The sequence below is a fragment of the Herpailurus yagouaroundi genome, unplaced genomic scaffold (genome assembly GCF_014898765.1).
Source record: "Herpailurus yagouaroundi ecotype Mexico unplaced genomic scaffold, PumYag 140, whole genome shotgun sequence".
Taxonomy (NCBI): domain Eukaryota; kingdom Metazoa; phylum Chordata; class Mammalia; order Carnivora; family Felidae; genus Herpailurus; species Herpailurus yagouaroundi.
This window is the reverse complement of record NW_024412395.1, coordinates 58829089-58851197: the sequence shown is the minus strand read 5'-3', so window position 1 is coordinate 58851197 and position 22109 is coordinate 58829089. Positions and strand designations below refer to the sequence as shown.

The window sequence follows — 22109 nt, the reverse complement described above, 5'->3', positions numbered from 1 at the left end:
CTCGCTCTCTCTCTCAAAAAATAAACATAAAAAATAAAATAAAATAAATAATAAAAGACCACCCTGTGGGTGAGGACTAGTCCAGAGGGGCAGGAACAGAAGCAGGGTTAGGCATGGCTGAGGAAGGAGGTGCCAGTGGCCTGGTTTGGCAGGGGGGTGGGGTGGGTGCACAGTAGTGTGCAGAACAGTGGCATGACTCAAGCTATATTTGGAAAACAGGATCAACGGGAGATACTGACAAATGAAGGAGAAACAGGTACTAAGGACGCCTCCCAACTTTCTGGCATGGGCTCCTGGGTAGATACACACCATTTACCAAGATAAGAAATGCTTTGGGAAGACACTGTAGGGTGAAGCATCAAGAATCCCATTTCATAAACCACACAGCTTACCTGTAAGGAGCACAGTAAGATTTACTAGCTTCTATTTACTAGCTTCTCCTAGCTTCTATGCTCTGTTTCCATCACCTGTATAATGGGAATTAGGGCAAACCCATGTGGCTGTTGTGATGATAAAAAGGGCAAATGCATTTAAAACATTTGGCATGATTCCTGGCACACAGTAATGTAAAAACAAACAAACAAACAAACAAAAACATTAGCAGCTAGGGCTTTTTTTTTTTTTTTTTGGCACTGGAAGTTTGAAATGTCTTACCAGTGACCTTGGGCAAGATGTCCAGTAGGCAGTTAGATAGCTCAGCTCCGCAGCTCAGAACTCTCTCCTGCTGGGAGAGTGGGAGGGATGATAAATGTTCAGTGCTGCTATGAGATTATGAATCAAACACCTTATTACAGATTTTATAATAGCAGCCGGAGATTTACTTATAAATTGACTAAAAGGTCAGTATCTGGTATCATCAGCATATACATGGTACCCAGAGTTAGACAGAGTAATTTGATGCAGAAGTGAACTCTTAGGGAGGAAAACAGAGGGGTCAAGGAATGAGCCTGTAGGGAGTTACTTAAACACAAAACAAAGATGAAAAGTTGAAGGAAAGTAAATAGACATAAAAAGCATCTGTACATTTTATTCTATTTCTCCAAGCAGAAAAATGGTAATCTTAAAAAAGAGAGTAACACCTTACAGATTGAAGTATATACAAGGATATGTTTGCAAGGATATTCATTCATTGTAATGCTATAATAGCAAAAATGACCTCAAGCAACCTAAATCAATAATAGCAGACTGATTTAGGTAAAGCATGGCACATCTATGTAAAGAAAAATGTATAGCAATAAACATAATCCCATAGATAATGTATTGGAAAAATGTTCACATTTTACTGGCAGGCCAAAAAAGTAGGTTACAAACTAGTATGCATAATATACAATAGAAAAAAAAAATCAGCAGAGCAAACAATACCAGAAAATCAATAACAGTTGATTCTAGATAATGAGATTTCAGATGGTTTTCTTTTTTTGTACTTTTTTTTCAAAATATCAGCATGAGTAAATGTTAATTGTGTAGACAGAAAATAAAACAAACCAGAGAACTCTGATTTCTCCCTCCAAAATACCTGACACTTTTAGTCCTCAAATCTCCAAAGGAAATGCTCATGAAAAACTCTAAGACTGAAGTCTTGATACAAATGTCTCCATCACCACCCTCACAGTAAAAGGAACATGACACTGTTGTATACATGGAGAGCGATATTTACTGATACTTCCATAATGAAACATTCCCCACCAGTGGCTATGCTTTTCTAAGCCTAAAACAACCAACATCACAGTTACAAAATAGATAACATTCTTTGTTGAATCTTCAACGTTATGCACCAAGAGACGATCACAGGAAAAATTTCATTTCATTATAAGAAGATAAAGCCACACAAACTTTCAGTCTGTACATATTTACACACCATCACAGTCACGACCGAACCTCAAATTTCTTTGAAAGAAACATTAAATATTTTCAGAGGGCCTTTACTTCCCCACAGGACTTTAAAAATTTATCCAGAAAACTTACATCGCCTCTCTGCTAAACCATAAATAGGGGCGCCTGGGTGGCGCAGTCGGTTAAGCGTCCAACTTCAGCCAGGTCACGATCTCGCGGTCCGGGAGTTTGAGCCCCGCGTCAGGCTCTGGGCTGATGGCTCAGAGCCTGGAGCCTGTTTCCGATTCTGTGTCTCCCTCTCTCTCTGCCCCTCCCCCGTTCATGCTCTGTCTCTCTCTGTCCCAAAAATAAATAAACGTTGAAAAAAAAATTTAAAAAAAAAAAAACCATAAATAAGCTTCGTAATAGCAGACTAAACTTCCTCTGATGTAAGCAAAAGAAGAAATTCTCCTTAAATCCTAGTTCTTGGTATCTGTGCAATCTTGACCAAGTTACTTAGATTTTCTGAGTCTCAGTTTTCTCATCTAAGAGTAGAGGGAGGGGTGCTGGGATGGCTCAGTGGGTTGAGCTTTTGACTTCCCCTCAGGTCAGGATCTCTCTGTTCAGGTTTGTGAGTTCAAGCCCCACATGGGACTCCCTACTGTCATTGTGGAGCCCGCTTCAGATCCTGTGTCCCCCTCTCTTTCTGCACCTCCCCAGCTGACTCTCTTTCTGTCAAAAATAAAAATAAATAAACATTTAAAAAAATAAATAAGATAAAATAAAATAAAATAAAATAAAAGTGGGGGGAATGTAACTTTCCCTGAGAAGCTTTCCAGTTTAGAGGACCATGGCGGCTGCATGGATCCCAATCTCTCTACACCTTCTTCCCAAAAGACTACAAAATCAACAAGATGACAAACCTCCTCACAAGACCCAAGCCATTTGTTACGATTAGGGGCGCAAAATACCACATACTTCAAATTACCCGTAAGTGTCAAAGGAAATACCAATTTCCAAAAAGAGCTTCTTCTGCTGCTGCAAACCAGTGAGTGTGAGGAGAGGCAACTGTGAAAAGGAAAACAGGGGCACAGAGAAGACTTTGATGAAGCCCAGACAACATCACCCCCCCAAGAGGGAAAGTCCTGTACCAAGTTCCACGTATCCCACACAGGCCTGAGACCTGGGAGTTCTTAGCACCAGCTCCATGTGAGGAAAGCACTAGGTGAGATAGACCACAGGCTTCAGAGAAGTGTTGCTTCTGGGAGAGAAGGAACTAGAGGCTCTCTGTGCGTCTGCTATGGCAGAGAAGGAACAGAGAGAGTAAGAATCCTGCAACACACCATCCACCACCACCATCACACACTGAAGAAACAGCCCCTCTGACAGAAATGAGAGCTCCTGAACCAAGAAAAGCACCGCTGAAATGCTTAGGAATAGAACAATGTCAGAACCAAACCACGTAGCTGCTGAAAATTCCCCCCACCGAAAACCAGGAAGCAGAAGGAAACTCTAGCAACACTCCAAACTGAATTAAATATCCTCGTCACACAAGCATTTGGAGAACTGAAAACACACCTAGAATCAGACATACAAAAATTAACAACAGAAATGGACGAGGACAGAAAAGGAAGAAATGTGAGGAGAGTCGACTGAATTCAAGAAAGAAAGCAAAGAAAGAGACAGAAGAACTTTTTCGTCAGAACTGAAAAGTTCTAAGGTGCCCAAGAGAAAATAGATGTGAGTTGAAATTTAATAAGGAACATGGAAGAAAAATCTAAAAACAGCAAAGTAAAAGAAATGGACATGTGTGATAAATGGCGAGGAGCTGGGTACACAACAGCACAGGGGCAGGTCACAGGGAGATAAAGTTGATCAGCGAGACTGGAACTGGATTCATTCATTCCGCACACACTTCTGAGCGTCTAAGCATGGAGGACACAGTTGCTGGTGGCTGTCAATGGCAATGGCTCTCGCCCTGCAGGGAAGACAAATGCGGAGTCGGGGACCTTTAGTAAGGAGAGTGATATAATCAGACTAAACGGTACAGGAGGTAACTCTAGAAGCGGAATGGAAGAGGTTATAGAGTGTGGCGAGACTGAAAGGGAGGCTAATTAGCGGGCCGTAATAAATAATTCTGAGATAAAAGCATCAAGGTTTCCTGATGATCCCATACAAAGAAGACACCAAAGCTTCTATTTTGGGAAGCTAGAGAATGGCTCCATAGTAGGTGGAAAGAATTTCTGCTCCATGCTGGGCACTGCGAGATATGATCTAGAGGCTCAGTGGGACTGTAGGAGGGGGCAGGAACTGGAGATCCTTGGGGTGGTCATCTCTCTGGTGACGGGGTGGCTGCTGGACATTTAGAAATGGACCATGAGTAATTGAGTGCTCGTGTCTACAAGGACCATGCAACAACTCTGGAAGTTTCAAATTTTAAGGGGCGGAAGTGGAGGAAGAGTACCGGAAGACAAAAATAGCAGCAGGAACGTGGCCAAAAGAGAAGGTGGCCAAAAGAGAAGGTGCCCAGAAGCCACCAGAGGAGACATTCTGGAAATGGCAGCTGGTCCCCAGAGGCAGACTGTACAGACACCACAGAGAGTGAGGGCTCAAAAACAGGAAGCTCAGACACCACTGGTGATCCTACTGAGAAACCGTTTCAGGTTGAGGAGTGAATGGCATTCATAAAGGAGGATCAGGAAATGCACTCACGGTGAAGGGAAGAAAAACAGAACGGCCAGTGTTAAGGTCAAAACTGCACAAATACCAAAAAGAGGAGATAGGTGATAGAGCGAGGAGAGAGGAAGGAGCCATGGTCAGAATGGATGCTGCAAAGGTAGCTTTCAGGGTCCCTTCCAAAACTGTGACAGCAAGGAGTGCAGATGCCGTGTGGAGACCTCACTTAGGCCAGCATCCCAGTGGCAACGTGAATGGCTTTTCCTTCTTTGAATCCCTCTAGGGTGTACTGTGGAATACAAGGCTGGGGGCTTAGAGTCTAAGACACAGCTGGGTGCGCCAGTTCTGACACTCCCCACTTGTTCCCCTGGGAACAAACACATCCTAACTTATCCGAAGCTCAGTTTACCCATCAGTAAATTAGGTGTGACAATACCAGTCACACACACCCCGACCTACTTCATAGTGTCAGTGTGAGGTCTCCAAACACGCTATTTGTGTGGATGTACCCTGAAGGCAGACCAGCCCTGTGGCATAAATTAATGGGTCTAATTATTCCACATACACTTGTTTCTTGCTAGAGGTAATATTTACTTATTCTGTGTGCATCCCACATAGGGTCTGACACAGTATTTTGTACAGGTGTTTATCACACACTTGAACTAAGAACCAACCTTGTCTTCATGAAGGGCATATGGCTGAACTGCTTTCTATGTCCCACACCACGGCACATGAAACCATCATCTCTAAACCTGGGGTAGGTTCCCAGCCCGAGTTTTTAGTGAAGACTCCTAGCACACTGAAACGGAGTTCAACTACATACACTTTGTAACAGCATTTCCAAATGAGCACAAGTACAATTATGAAAAGGTTGCCATATGTTACACTGATTTTTTTTTTTAATTAAGAAGAAAACAGTAAGATATCATGTTCCAAGTGCACATAGCCATTGCATCTAGAAAAGGCACCTAGAGAAAATCAACCACCACATCCCAGCCGAGCCAGGAGGCAGGGTCTGCCCACATGGCTCTCACATGGTTCTACAGAAACCCGCTGGCAGCGGGAGACAAGCTTGAATTCTGTGGCATCATCAAGTAAGAAGCTGCGGCAGTCAAATCCATCATGTCATGTCTCATTTGCATCTCCGTTACCTCTGAAACGGAGCATACTCTGGAAAAGTACATTTTAATATGGCTGATACAGCCTTACCTACCATTCGATCAAGATCTTTTTATTACAGAGATAATATTACACCTGTAACTTAGCACTTTGGTCGGGGTGGGGGGAGGATTACACATGTAGAGAAAATATATATATTTTTTTACTATCAAAGAAGCAAATTATTTTTGCTGAACTACATAGTACAGTAAGGTTCATACATTTTAAACAACCTAGATAAAGTCTTTTTTTCCACTCGCGGCAAGTCTCAGTAGTGATTTAAAATTAAATTGCTAACCAAGTGTCAGGAATCATGAAATAAGCATAAGCAGTAGTCTCCCTCCGAATAGCAAACACCCGGATATTCAGAATCACGTGAAAGTATAAAAGCAAATAGTAGTAGCACCATCTATTGAACACCTTCAATTCAAGAAAGCTACCTACTTCCTTTTTACACCCAAAGGGAAAATGTTAGGACTGTGATATTATTATTATTCTCTTATTATAAAAAGACACTCATTTATTCATTCATGCAATACACTGAGCCCCTACTATGTGTCAGACAAAGTGCTAGGAACTGGGAATGTGGTGTTAAAACAGACTTGTCCTTGCTCTCACGGACCTATGGTCTAATGAGAGAGACCAAAATAAATGAATGAATGAATGAATAAATAAATAAATAAATAAATAAATAAATAGCTGAGCACATGATTATAAATTTTAAATGCTAGAAGGAAAAAAGTTATACTACTATAAAAAAAAAAAATGAGAGGGACCTAACTTAACTTGAAAGGAGGAGAAGGCTTCTCAGAGGAACTAGCATTTATGCTAACACTGAGGTCAAAGAGGGAGAGGATACTCCAGACAGGGGGAACAGCAGGTGCAAAGGGTCTCAGGCAAGAAAGAGTTGGACATACCAAGGACGAGAAAAAGACCAGTGGCATTTGGGTGGAGTGTACGAGGGAGAGGAAGACACTAAATGAGGTGGTAGTTGTAGGCAAGAGCCAGATAATTTGGAATCAAATGAAATATTTGGGTTTTGTTTTGTTTTCTAAGAAGAGGATAAGTTTGGGATGCATTCTAGAGATGGATGGATAGGACTATTCAATACAGGCAGGGAGAGTGGGAGGGAATGGGGCGTCAAAGGTGATCCTGTCTCTGGCTGGAGCAAGTGACTGAATACAGGTCTCATACAAAGACAGGGACCCAGTGGGAGGCAGAGGCTTAGCTGCTAAGCAAGGGATCAAAAGACTGGTTTTGACCAAAATGTTAAGAAGTTAAATGAGACCTCCAGATGGGAAAGTCAAGTAAGTGGTGGGATTAAATGAAACAGAAATGTAAGGCGTGTGCCATTTCACTCTTGACAATCTAGATTAGTAGCTCAACTTGTCCAGCCTTCTTGGAACAAGTCATTCCCACCTTCTTACTTGCCTCTGGATACAGTCCATTACCATGCCAAGGAGCGGGCCAATGAGAGGGGAAAACAGATCTTTCCTAAGAACTGTGAACAGTGCTCATTCTCAATTATAGCAATTTACATTGTAAGAAAGCAGAGAAGTCTTTGTAACAAACCCAGTATAAAGTGTTACAGACTTTGTAAACTTTTATATATGCAATCAGTTTCATATATCTTATAAAGTATATACTTATATGAATATATTAATAAAATACACAAAATACATATGAACATAATTTCAATATTCTTATATAAACAAATTTTATATAAGAGAATACACATGCATTTCTGAAGACTTTCTGTGGTTCATATCATTAGGCATATTGTTTCACAGCTATCATAATAAAATCTTAAAATTATTTTCTAACATTTAAGACAAGACTTAGATTAAATGAGTTCATGTACTATTTCTTTGATAAAAACTTAGGGCATCAATATCCTCACATTTTGGCCAACTTGTAGTATTTTGAAAAGCACTGCAAGATGGTATGGAATCACTTATTGTATCAAGCACTGATTCATGGTTTCAGGTTGTAAGGGACTCTTGGCCCGTATCTGATCCCTGCGTTGACCTCTATTTTTCAACCAGATTGCTATGATTCAAAATTCTCTGTTCATTCAAAATTTCCACCAATTTCCTAAGAGGAAAAACTGCAGAAGCAGGCTCACCATGCTCAACTTCTAGCAGGGCGACATTTAACACAGGCAAGATGGCCAAATAAAAAGATGACGTCATCCACATCTGCTGATTCACTCGGAAAGGGGGGTATTAGGAGGAGCAGACAGTGAAGCCAGGAGCGATACGGGAATTGTGATTACATTTTACTGGAAAGTAGGATGCTGAGCTGGACAACTGCTCAAAAAGGTTACTGGTAGCCAATGAAGAAAGAAAGGAAAGGCAGCTATTTTGTGAAATGAGATCAGAAGAGTCAAATAGTGTTGGTTAAGCAGGCAAGCAAAAGGCACAGTCTTAGCTGTGAAAGACTGAGACCAAGTGTTCCCTTTTCCTTCTCTGAGTGCACATTTCCCACATCGAACCCACTTAAAAACACAGCTTCTCAGTCACACGTTCAAAAGATATACTTTAAAAACATCTTAAGCCCACTTTTGTCCAAGCAATCACGCTAACTTGGCACAACTTGATAAGACATCTTTTTAAAGTCACAAAATAAAACTTTTTATATGGCCAATACACAGTATGTGTAAGGGTAAATTTCTAAGGGTAAAAAGTGTATCTGTGCAATATGTGTTTAATTGCCTTAAATATAAGCTTCTACCATGAATAACCATCCATGCAGAATGCCATTAGTACATTTAAGGCATCAAATAAAAATGAATTAAGTACTTACTCATGAGCCATGTCCATTTTCATAGAACTAAATCCCTGAAGTAAAGCAAAGCAAAAGGTGATTGTAATCCATTGTTGTCACATCATTTATTCAAAAAGTGTTCCTTGAGTATCTACTATGTTGTATTAGGAACTGTGTGAGGCACAGTAAGGTAATCAGTTACTGAACCCAAATGAGGACACTGCCTGACAAATATGAATGGCCCAATGGGGACAACTACGAATGACAGTGGTATAGAAATAATAATAGCAATTATTGGGGCACCTGAATGGCTCAGTCAGTTAAGCATCTGACTTCAGCTCAGGTCATGATCTCACGGCTCATGAGTTCGAGCCCCACGTCAGGGTCTGTGCTGATAGCTCAGGGCCTGAAGCCTGCTTCAGATTCTGTGTCCCTTTCTCATGCTGCCCCTCCCCCACTCATGCTCTGTCTCTCTCTCTCTCTCTCTCTCTCTCTCTCTCTCTCTCAAGAATAAACATTTAAAAATATAAAAAACAAAAATAATAGCAATATTAACAGTGACTTTTATTAAGTAATTACTATGTGACTAGTTCTCTGCCAAACACTTTTTAAATTATTAGTTTTAATTGTGGTTAAAGACATAACATAAAATTTGCCATCTAAGTTATTTTTATTATATGGTACAATGGTGTTAAGTACATTTACATTTTGGGCAATCATCACCACCATCCACCTCCTCTTTTCATGTTGAAAAACTAAAATTCTGTACCCATTAAACAATATCCCCCCCACCATTCCCTTCTCTCCTGAATCCCTAACAACCACGATACTACCTAAGAATTATGATTTCAGGGGCACCTGGGTGGCTTAGTCAGTTAAGTGTCTGACTCTTGATTTTGGCTCAGGTCATGATCTCATGGTTTGTGGGATCGAGCCCCTCCACAGGCTCTGCGTACTGACAGTGCAAAGCCTACTTGGCTACTCTCTCTCCCTCTTTTTCTGTCCCTCCCCAACTCATGCTGTCTCTGTCTCTTTCTCAAAATAAATAAACTTAAAAAAAAAGAATTATGATTTCATAAGTATAGCCAATAATATACTTCTTCTATTTGAATCCACACATGTTTGCAGGGTATCTTTTTCAACTAAGACAACATTAAAATCAAGAATCTAAATAAACTGTACTTAGATTTCAGTATAACAAATATTAAATCTCGATTTTAAAAATGAAGTATATTAAGTTTTTAATGTTTTAAAGAACAAAACAGTTTTGGGGTGTCTGGGTAGCTTGGTCGGTTAAGCATCTGACTTCAGCTCAGGTCATGATCTCGTAGTCTGTGGGTTCGAGACCCACATCAGGTTCTGTGCGGACAGCGTGGAGCCTGCTTGGGATTCTCTTTCTCTCTCTCTCTCTCTCTCTCTCACTCACTCCCTCTCCCTCCCTCCCTCCCTCTGTCTCTCTCTCTCTGCCCCTCCCTGACTTGAGCTTTCTGTCTCAAAATAAATAAATAAGCTTAAAAAAAAAAGAACAATGGTTTATTGTAAAATTTTAAGTATTAACTTCATCTTTCCTAACCTCTGTAAAATTTCTACTTCATGTTCTAAAACTTAATACTATGTGTGTGCATAAAATTTATTAATAAATATCATACTCTGGATATGACATGCACAAAAACTTTTTAGTGATGTGGTGTACAACCAAAAGCATTTGGGGAGCCACTAATATAAAGGACTGTGGTCCCACTAATGGGAATCAATGAAAGGAGGGAAGGCAAGGAGCTTGTTTTTGAACATGTTGAAATATATTGAGTTAGTGTGGCAGGTAGAAGATCAGATGGACACACCCACAAGGCAAAAGGACATGTAAGCCTAGAGTGAGGCTGAGAGATGGAATCTATATTTAGAAGTCATCTGCATAGCAGTGACCAGAAGAGACATGAGAAGGGATAAGAACCATGAAAAAGAATACAGCAGAGGCCTACACAGAGAGCAGTCCCTATATTTAGAAAGTCTAGAAGAAAGGAGATCTAAAGGAGACAGGGAGCTAAGAAGAAAGCCAAAAAGGATACATAAAATGGAAACCAAAAATGAGGACACAGTGTCAAAAGTTTCAGAAAACTGAGGAACCGAGAAAAGGCCACTCACTGGGTTTGGCTGCCAGGAGGTCACTTCATTCCTCTGAGAGCATTGTCAGTAAGGGTAGTGTCAGAAGTCTGATTCAGGTCTGACTGGGTGGTGAGGGGGTGGAGATAAGAATTGAGTGGTCCACAGGGAAACTTGGTGACGATGGAAATGAAAAGAAGAGCAGAAGAACAATGGATGGATTGGCCTGGTTGCAAGAATTTCTTAGGTGTTGGTTCTCAACCAGGGGCAATTTTGCCCCTTGAGAGATATTGGCAATGTCTGGGAACACTCCAGAGTGCTACTGGCTATCTAGTGAGTAACGGTCAAAGTTGCTGCTAAACATCTTGCAATACACAGGACTGACCCCTACCACAAGGAATCATCCAGCACAAAATGTTGATGTTGCCCAAAATATCAATGGCCAATCACTGAGAAATCCTACTCTAAAAGATCAGAAAGATCTGAGCATTTTCACATGGTAAGAAGCTATGAAATTTAAGTTACAAAAAAAGGAAGGATGTAATGACAAATCAGGGTCTCAAAAGAGTGGAAGGTATTTGATTATGGGCAGAAGCAGGTAGATGAGCACTGGAAAAGAGAAGACCTTCCCAAGTTGTTTGAAACAGGGAATGGAAGCAGAGACAACAGTAAATACAGAAGATTGGAGACAAAAAAGATGAAAGATGAAAGTTGAGGGAACTCATATTGGATGGCCTTGATCTATCTCCTTAGAAAAATAAGCAGCAGGAACTCTGCATAATATGGGGGTGGAAGTAGGATCCTGAGAGGAAAAAACACTTGGAACAGCCCCTATGTGGGTGAAGCAGTTAGAGGAACACAAAAGGTTTACCAAGTACCTATGAGGAATTGGTAGGAGAAAAAAAACAAAACAAAAAACTCAGTTTCCTGAATATTTACAGAAAAAAAAAAAAAGTCATTTATCCTTGGAGCAAAAGATAAGAGAGTAACATCAGGGTTTTCTCAAGGTCAGGACTGACCAGATAACTCAAGAAGAGGACAAAAGGTAACATAGACTAGACAGCTCTGCTGAACTGGCTTACTTGAGGTCCACACCAAGGCAATGAAATCTAAACCAGATGAACTGAGAAGACAGAAAGGAGGCTGGGCACAGGTTGGGTAGGAGGAAGACTGAACAGAAAAGGAGTGATAGGAAGCCAAGGTCAAGATGGTAATTCTGAGGTCTCAGATCTTGGATGATAAATTGTTTCAAATCATGATGAGGTCCAAGACAAAGGCATGCCTGTAAATGGCTGTAGACTATTTTTGACATCTAAGGGTGGCAGGGAGGACCCGAGCTTCCTATATCGCACCATCCTTAATATATTCCTACCAGCGTCAGTTTTTGGTGGCCACTTAACAACAGGTCTCTGTCTAGGTGCACCAATCACACTGTCACTAGGTCCCCTTGTACATCCCACAGCACATGTCAGTGACGTGACCATATGAAGTTAGTAAAGACTGTGTCACCGGGGCTGGCTGGTAGAAATCAAATCTCTTTGACATCAAACTCTTCTAAGAGTTGCACATTGAAAAAGATTCTATCATGATATGGTAGCACATAATAGTCCTTATTACAGGATGGACATCATGGCCTACAGCTATCACTATTCTTTACTGTGGTAACAAGTGAATCCAACTTTACAACCAAGACAAAATTAGCTTTCATTCTTGCCTCTAAACTCTAATTGATCGTACTGTCTGAAGACACAAACACCGGTAAGGGCTATTTCCTAAACTTAGCATTTTCTTCCAAGATCAAGATACAAGAAACAAATTTATATTTTTCCATCATTTCAGCTGCTATGTTTTAGCACAAGGCCTGTTACAGCATGCCCTATAATTTTAAAGGGGCAATTTAATTTTTTGAGAGAGAGAGAGAGAGAGAGAGGCAGTATGCACACAAGTAACGGGCTGGGGCAGAGAGAGGAGAGAGAGAATCCCCAGAAGTTTCCGTGCTGTCAGTGCAGAGATCAGCACGGGGCTCAATCCCATGAAACCATGAGATGATGACCTCAGCCAAAATCAAGAGTTGGATGCTTAACTAACTGAGCCACCCAGGTGCCCCAGGACAATTCAATTTTTAAGGGACTGTAGCAAACAGAAACATGGATTGAATAGAGCAAATGACTCAGAAGAACACACAAAAGGAGAGTTTAATTTATTAAATATTAAATAAATAAAACTGGCCTAACTACTTCAAACAAATGATATAAAATTGAAACATTCTAAAACTGATATTTTAATAAGGTTCTAATTACATTTCAAAATCAAATAAATATCCAGACATGAAACTGCCATTTTTCAGAGGGACATTAGAGACATCCCACTAATAGTTCTTTATGCTAATGAAAAAAATACTTTAAAAATGTTTAAAAAGCAACGAAATATCTAAATATTAGGTTGTTAAAAGACAGAAATCTTGGTATTCATCAAGTGTTGTGAATTTTTCTCCAAATAGAGGTTATATCAAATTATCTGCTCTAATGAAAGGAAGAGGAGGTAAAAAATAAGACCAAATAGCAAAAGAAACAAATAATCCCAAGATTATTTATGTAACTACATCCCTCCCCTCTCCCGCCTCTCCCCAAATATGATATAACTAAGTAATTTCAAGCATCAGGACCAATGTCTTGCCTTTTTGACAGACAATGTATAAATAATAATTAGGATGGCCCTTATTCTACTGCATCCTATTAACAGGGGTCCAGGAAAGTAACATCTAACCAATAATCCTTTAATCATTTATTAAAGACTTTTCCTGTACAGCAGCAGAGAGTATCCAGCAGGGCACCTAATCCAGAGTTCATCAGAGGGTTAGTGTGGACGTTATCCACATGTATTTGATAATGCAAGTGGTAAGAATGAATGGGGGGGGAGTCACAGACAAAGTAGAGAAAGAAGAAAAAAGACTCAAGGCCAAACTCTCTGAATCAGTAGTTCTCAGATCTTAGGTTGATTAGGTTAGTTCTCAGATGTTTGGACATGCTTTTGAGAAATACAACCCTAGACCATAAAAAGAAAAAAAAATTGATAAATGGGACCTTATCAAAATTAAAAACTTTTGCTCTACAAAAATATCCCATGAATAGAATGAAAAGACAAGTTACATACTAAAAGAAAATACCTGCATATCTGAAAAACTCTATGGATTGTACCAATGTTAATTTCCTGGTTTTGCTCTGTACTATAGTTAGGGAAGATGTTACCTTAAGGGAAAACTGAGTGAAAGGTACACGAGACCTCCTGTACATTTTTTGGTAACTTTCTGTGATTTCTAATTATCTCAAATAAAAAAGTTAAAAAAAAAAAAGTAACTATCTACAGCTATATAGCACTTTGGTAACATGCCAGTGGGTTATACTATAGCCTGAAATACTATTTATTTAACAGGACTGACATCCAGGAAAGTCGACAATTCACAACTTGTGAAATCTTCAGCAATGTTCACCTGCATTGGACACGTGTTCTCCTCCCGTTCCATAAGAATTCAGATGTAAGTGCAAAAGCTGCGATCGTTGTTATTATCGTCATTATTTTACTCTCCAAAGCAGTGTTATGACATGTACCATAGAAACTGAGTAAATGATATGACTTCAAATATATATTATAATTCACATTAAGAACTGTTAGGAAAATATGCATTTCCTCCTATTAATCTAATACTGAGTGAACATTATTTTTTGACTGTAGAAAGTTGGGGGGGGGGCGGTGCCTGGGTGGCTCAGTCGGTTAAGCATCCGACGACTTCGGCTCAGTTCAGGATCTCGTGGTCTGTGAGCCCGAGCCCCATGTCAAACTGTTCTGACAGCTCAGACCTGCTGGAGCCTGCTTCAGATTCTGTGTCTCCCTCTCTCTCTGCCCCTCCCCCACCCATAATCTCTCCCTCCCTCTCTCTCTCTCTCTCCCTCTCCTTCTCCCTCTCAAAAATAAACATTAAAAAAATTAAAAATAAGACTATAGAAAGCTGAGTAAAGTAAGTTATAGAGAAAAGGAGAAAAACTAGTCCTAGAGAATTATGATTGTCTCAATAAAGTGTACCAGCAAGAGTACTTTCAGGGTCTTTAGAACGGCACCTACTGTGAATAATAATACTAATTAATTGCTGGTACTCATAAGGTACTGTACTTATATGTGTCAGATACTATGCTAAGCTTATCATAAGTGGATCATCTTAACACAACAACCCATGAAGTAGGTACTGTTATGAAAGATGGGAAAATAGGGAGCTTAATTAGCTTGTCCACGGTCAGATCTCTTATGAGGCCAAAACTCCTGCCGCCAACTACTGAACATTCAATTCCCATCTCTGCTCCCACATGTCATCACCACCTTTCCTCCCAGAGGGCAAGGGTCCTCCAGGACTGCTCTGAGAATGTGAGAGAAATTAAGGGTCCAGGGTTCTTGATGAGGTTTTTAATCTGACACTACACATTTTAACGACCAACTAAAGCAAGTAATAATATTCACCATAATTCCAATTCTTCTGGATGAATTTACATTGAAAACAGAACTGCCAGGGGCGCCTGGGTGGCGCAGTCGGTTAAGCGTCCGACTTCAGCCAGGTCACGATCTTGCGGTCCGTGAGTTCGAGCCCCGCGTCGGGCTCTGGGCTGATGGCTCGGAGCCTGGAGCCTGTTTCCGATTCTGTGTCTCCCTCTCTCTCTGCCCCTCCCCCGTTCATGCTCTGTCTCTCTCTGTCCCAAAAATAAATAAATGTTGAAAAAAAAAATTAAAAATAAAAAAAAGAAAAAAAAAAAAAAGAAAACAGAACTGCCAGAAATGAAGAAGTCCCACTCATATTCCATTGAGAAGCCTTAGCCAATTCTGAGGAAGTAGCCATGATAAAATAAGGCCAAGCAAAGCCAATGGAAATGGCCAAAGTTTCAAGAGAGCAAGGCAATTTTATAGGAATAAGAAATTCATCAACACAACTAGTTGTTGTCTAATTTCACTTTTACCGTGTATTTCATTGCTGAAGGCAATTCAAGGATTCCCTGTATTTTCTTGCCTTTTTTTTTTTAAACAGGAGAGGTCCTGATTTCACATCTACCCAAAGAATGAAGGAGCAATACTTCTTATTTCTACACTCTTAATATTAAACATGTGTCTTGAATCAGCTGTTTTCAAAGTGCTTGGAGAACTGTAAAGAGTATAAAAGAGTTTACAGTTTTCAATATTATGAAAATGAATACATTCCAGGCAGTATACCATAGGCTGTTTCTATTCAAGCCATTAGGAAATCTCTTTATGTAATTATTTGCTATCCGATGTCGGTCACAATGACGCATTATGTGGTAGTTTTTAAAAATCACACATGCTGAGTCACGGTGCACTGTTTCTTAGTGAGAGCAGTTAAACAAGAATACCTGAGGCTCAGGACGGGCCCCACCTCCACCACACAGCATGGAAAGGAACTGAGGAGGGGTATTGCTGGGGCTACTTTTGGAAGACCGATTGGGAGCTGTTAGTCCAGAATAAAGTGGTGGGCTGAGTGGAAACTCAGTGTTCTGGGAATAAGGAGCCCCACACAGGTGATTTCAAGACAACAGAAACAAGAACAAAATGTGACATGTTATTTAAACCCTGAGAGCAAGAAACTAGGCAACTTAGTCAATGATTATTATCATTATGGAGTAGAATAGAACCAATCATATACTTGCCCTTGAATATCTCACCTAGGGGTAAATTCTGCTGTCCACACAATGTACCACATTGTGCCTAGCCTCTGCCTCAAAGGAGGATGGTCAGGGGCTGATCTTAATGACTCGACTTCTCTCTGGCACATTTCGAGTTTACACATAATTCATAGCACCTTTAAGACTTCCTCAGGCATTATATGTATCCCTATTTTGTCTATTTTACTTTTCCAAGAAACCAATATACCAATGAGGATCACATAGTGTGAAATAATAAAACCAAGGCTAAGCTCTAGGTGGCAAAATAAATCAAACTGTACCCAACGATTATGGTGAGATTGCAGATTGCTTTAGGGTCCATTCTCCACCTTTTCCTTTCAGAAACAGAACTACCTCCACGAGTTTTAGTTGGCACACAGCCAGCTAGTCTATAATTCCCAGCCTTCCTTGCAGCTAGGTAATGGCTGCTTAGTTCTACTCAAAGGGATGTGAGGAGGTATGCATTTTTGGCTCTCAGACTTTAAAAAAAGGAAAGTGCTTGCCCACTGCATTCCTCCTCCCTAGTCCCCTACCTTCCTACAGGTAGGATTCAAAAGGGGTCCTAGCCAGCCAGCTTCTACCCTACAGATGAGGGCAAGACTATGATAGTACAGGAACATTTTAGAGCCCAGGTCTCTGAAGACCTCTATACCCATGGTTCTCAAACTTTAGTGTGTATCAGAATTACCTGGCTGGGTCCACCTCCACAGTTTCTGATTCACAATTTGCATTTCTAGCAAGTTCCCAAGTGATACTAACACTCCTGATCTGGTGCAAGAGGCTGGGGAGCACATATTGATAGCCAATAAACCAGGTGCACTCTTTCATTAAGGTGGACACTAGCTGCATGTGGTTACTGAGCACTTGAAAAGTGGCTAGTGAGATGAAGAGATGAATTTTTAATGCTATTTAATTTTAATCAACTTAAATTCCAATACTTGACTTAGTTAATGACAACCTTAAGTATATTTAGAACATCTTGAATATGTGACACTACTTTTTTCAACTGTAAACTTTGAAATCTAAAATTATAAAAATAAAAAATATAAAACTTCAAATCATGAAATCTAAATACAGATCAAGTATTTCTGATGAAAAGTTAGTGTCAAAGCTGCGCTGCGCTATAAGTGTAAAATATCTCAGACTTTGAAGACTTAGTAAGATAAAAAGAACGTAACATATCTCATTAGTGTTTTTTCCTACTGATTATATGTTGAAATAACATTTTGACTATATTGAGTTAAAAAGAATGTTATTAAAACTAATGTAAACTTGTTTCTTTTTCCCTTTTTAACATGGCTACTAAGAAATCTCATATTGTGACATATGTGACTCACACATATTTAATGAACGGTATGTTCTAAACTATTATGTGAATGAGGGAGAGGAAATGGGAAAGAGATTACCCATCTTATTTGGGCAATTCATCTCATTTGTGTCTCTTTGTAACAACTATTTAGCCTAACCCCTGATTATCCTCCTATGCAAAATGTATAATTTCCAAATTCCTAGTGGTAAATGTACTATGCTGCTGTTCCCTTTCCACTCATCCTAATCCTCCTTTCTTGTTTTATTCAGCCTCAACTGCACAGAACTGGGTTAATCACCATCTTGAGATGAGACACATTCACATCTCTGGGCCATGCACGCTGCCTCCATTCACTCATTCTTCATTTCTAATGCTGTGATAGGCAACCATGAACCCTTCACCCGACATAAAACTCAGACTTCGACAGTAACTTATCTGTCCAAATGGCCCTCCTGGTCTCATCTTCCTGGTTCCCACTACCTGAGGTAACAACCATCCTGACTCCTGTCCTCAATATTCTACTGCTTTCCTTTCTATATATTTTCATCTCATCTATATGTATTCCTAAAACCTATAGTTATGATTTTAGTTCTTTTTAAATTTACAGAAAAGGAACTGTATGTAATATTTTTTTCATTTTATATTGGTAAGACTCATCTATGTTGTAACTCTTCCATTATGCTTTACTTGTGAATTGTGTCCCATGGGGTGAATATACTGCAGTTCATTCAACTACTCTCTTGCCCACAGACATTTTGGGTGTTCCCAGGCTTTTGATGTCATATACAGTGCTGCCATAAATACTTCCACACATATTTCCTGGTGCATATGTGCAACAATTTCTTTTACAAATATACTTAGGAGTAAAATGTTGGAAATGTGGTCAACTTTATGAGATAATGTCAATACTATTTTCTAAGGTACTTGCACCAATCTACTAGCAGGTGTGAGATCCTCTAGGCCTCCATCTGCCCTAGCACTTTTTATTTATTTATTTATTTATTTGAGAGGGACAGAGCATGAGTGGGGGAGGAGCAGAGAGGGGGGAGACACAGGATCCGAAGCAGGCTCCAGGCTCTGAGCTGTCAGCACAAAGCCCGACGCGGGGCTCGAACTCACGAACCGTGAGATCATGACCTGAGCCGAAGTCGGATGCTTAACCGACTGAGCCACCATGCTTTTCCTTTTGATCAGCAGGACTTTTCTGTATATTCTATTAATCCTTTCATCTTCTGTGTGCTTAGTATAATGAACCCCATATACTCATCCCCCAGTTTCAAAAACGATCAGTTCATGGCCAATCTTGTTTCATCTCTACCTCTATTTCCCCTCCCACAAATTATACTGAAGCAAATCTCAGGCATCATGTAATTTCAGTAAGTCTTCTTTAAATGAAGAAAATTCTTAATTTTAATAGAGTCCAATTTGTCAATCTTTCTTTTATATTAAATGTTTCTTTGTATGTTAAGAAACCTTCTCTAAAGACTAAAAGTATGAAAACATTTAGGAAATCCTTTCCTACTCCCGAGTGTTAAAGCTTTCTTCCTGACATTTAAAATTTTGATCCTGGGGCGCCTGGGTGGCTCAGCCGGTTAAGCGGCCAACTTCGGCTCAGGTCATGATCTCTCGGTCCGTGGGTTCAAGCCCCGAGTAGGTCTCTGTGCTGACAGCTCAGGGCCTGGAGCCTGTTTTGGATTCTGTGTCTCCCTCTCTCTGACCCTCCCCCGTTCATGCTCTGTCTCTCTCTGTCTCAAAAATAAATAAACGTTAAAAAAAAAATTTTTTTTTTTAAATTTTGATCCTTCTGGGATATCCAGAAGGCATTCAACTCTTGATTTCAGCTCAGGTCATGACCTCACGGTTTGAGATGGAGCCCTGAATTCAGCTCGGCAGTGGGCTGAGCTCGGAGCTGGGTGTGGGGCCGGCTTAAGGTTCTCTCTCTCCCTTTCCCTCTGCCCCTCCCCCATGACTTCTCATTCACATGCACTCTCTCAAAACACACACACACAAGTTTCTACTAAATGCTAGGCACTAGGCTAGATGCAGGGAAACTAAGACATATAAAAGGAAGTTTGTAATATAAAGGACCTGAGGTCTAGAGAGGGAGACATGCACATATAAAGAAATAACAGTAATTGTACAGTATGCACTAGACTCAGTGGAGCACAAAAAAGGAAGTCATCAGCTGGGAAAGTCGTAAGACTCACTGGTGTCTCTGATCTGCTACACATCTCCTGTAAAAGACATTCTTTTATAAATAACTTCTCTTCCAAATGTTTATGCTTCCAAAGGGCAAGGAGATCCTCAGAGAATAGAAGATTTATATACTCTGTTGGTTAGTCTCCATCTGCCCTTCCCCGCCCCAGATCCATAATCCAGCCTTCTCTGCCCTTCTGGCTCTAGGAAACTGACCTCTATAAACTGCATCACCCAGGATCCCTTACTCTAGCTCCCAGATGGATCTGGGTAACAAAAGACACCAGCAGGAGACTGGAGAGTCGAAGAGAGGGAAGAGGAGTCAACATATTTGCATTCACCCCCATCTCCCTGCCCGCCCCTGTCCAGCCTGTAGCTGTATCTACATTTACAGCTCCAGGGGCATGGCTCTCACTGGGCCCCAGGCACACTGCTTCCTCTCTCATTTCTTCTGGCCTAGAGACAGTGTTGGATCCCACCTCTGCCTCCCGTGGAGTGCTTTACCATCACCTGGGGGTTCCCTGAGCCCTGCCCTCAACTCTTGAAATCACTCCTTCATTAAATACTCTCCAGGTAAACCTTTAGGAAATGCCATCCCTTACCTGCCAGGACTCTAACTGAAACCACAGTTTTCTGCAACCACGAAATCCAATCTCTAGAAAATATCTGAGCAAAACTTAACGTTTTCAAAGAGTCTGACATCTGGACAATATCATCCCTGTCCAACGCTTGCTGAATAACTACCTTGGACAGCACCTTTTATCGCGTACTGAGTATGCCAGTTTTGACTAAAGTTTGCATCTCTCTTGGACCTGGTTGAGATCTTCAAAAAAGGGAGTCTTAAGAGCAGTTGTGGGTATTTTAGGAGTGAGTCACAGACTTTTTTTGCTTGTTTGTTTTTTATGTAATGGGATGAATTAAGCACCTAACCGTTTTGAGAATAGGGAATGGTCGGCTCACTGATGTTCCCCAGAAAGGTTTCCAACCCAGGGCTACGCAATGCCTTTCTGCTCAAATCTGCATTCTGCATATCCAAGCAGCTAAAACACACCTGTCATGATAACCAGCTTGGTAGACTGTAGATTTGTTTTGTTTCAAAGAAAAACCAAATTGACTTTAACTACACCAGTTTCAAATCTGTAACAGTGCTGATTCATGGAATTAACAAGTAAAAGTGTCCTATGATTCTGAGTGGTGTCATTCTGATTCCAGAAAAATCACTCGTGATTTACTCAGGCTACAATGAAGAGTACAAGGTGAAAACAATGTTAGTTCCTTAGACCAGGGCTGACCAAACACATTAGATGGTTTTCAGTGGAAAAAAAAAAAAATATATTGTTATTGTATGCTTTTCAGAAGTCTTCACTACTCTTTATTCCCTCTCCAGATACTCATTTACTGGCCATGGAATCTTTTTTTTCACTAAACATAACTTTTTGGTATTCATTCTCAGTGCCTGTGCTATAGTGGTTTTTTTTTTTTTTATGTTGGCATTTATTATTTTGATTTCTACCACTTACTTCCATGCGAACTTCTCCTCTATCCCTGTTCTGTTGGTGCACTTTTCCTTCATCCTCTCCCTCCCCCAAGTTCATTGTCAGATCACGGCATAACCTCATCTCTCCCCAACAGTAGCAAAGTGCCCTAAAATTGACAAATGCACTTCCACTGCTAAGGACAGAGTTCCTCTCTTCAGATGAGGCATTCCCACTGGGACTTGGGTTATCCTTTGGGCATTTGATTAGAAGCAAGTGAGGTTGCCCAGGCAACCGCTCCAAATTGTCCTAGGATGCCTGGCAAGCATGTTTTACGCAGCCTGATGTGAAGGTCACACTAGCCAACCCTGTGACAGTTAAAGGCGCAGTCTCTGTGCAATCAGCCAAGGGCTCAGGGAACATCCATCAAGATGAGCTCAATAACATTTGCATAATCATAAAATTGTCAGACTCCCAAAGCCATAAAGACCCATGTGAACAATCTATTTCAAAGAGCCAAAGATACTAGCTTTGAAAAGGAATAACAATAGGTGAGTGTGCTAAAATCATTAAAAAGAATACTTCAAAAATCAACCAGATGGAATCCAATCACTTAGCTGGTAAAAACACTTAAGCTACTCAGTTTCTCAAATAATTTAAAAGCAGTTCTACTCTGAAGCAAGGCAACAAACTGAAAGGCCTGGGAAAATGTCACTCCACATGTTTAGTCCTTATAATGTCCTTACATGAGAAGTGTGTGAGATATTATTCTCAAATAGCAAGACTCAATATTGAGAAATATGCTCATACCCACTAAATTCATTAATTTACCTTTGATTAAATCTCAATAAAAATTCCAATCTACTGGGCAAAAGCCTACAAAGCAGAGAAGAAATCCAT

General features: G+C 40.4%; 1 protein-coding gene across 15 annotated transcripts in view; it reads right to left on the bottom strand.

Moving 5' to 3' along the window:
• Positions 1 to 22109, bottom strand: part of OSBPL6 (oxysterol binding protein like 6) — a 210711-nt gene that overhangs the window by 145531 nt on the left and 43071 nt on the right. The window contains exon 1 of one of the 15 annotated variants that reach the window (XM_040475492.1): positions 310 to 331. The exons of the other annotated variants lie outside the window; for them this stretch is intronic. The gene's annotated coding sequence lies outside the window, so the exon portion shown is untranslated. Of the gene's footprint in view, positions 1 to 309; positions 332 to 22109 lie in introns of those variants that run through there. 15 annotated transcript variants of the gene reach the window in all.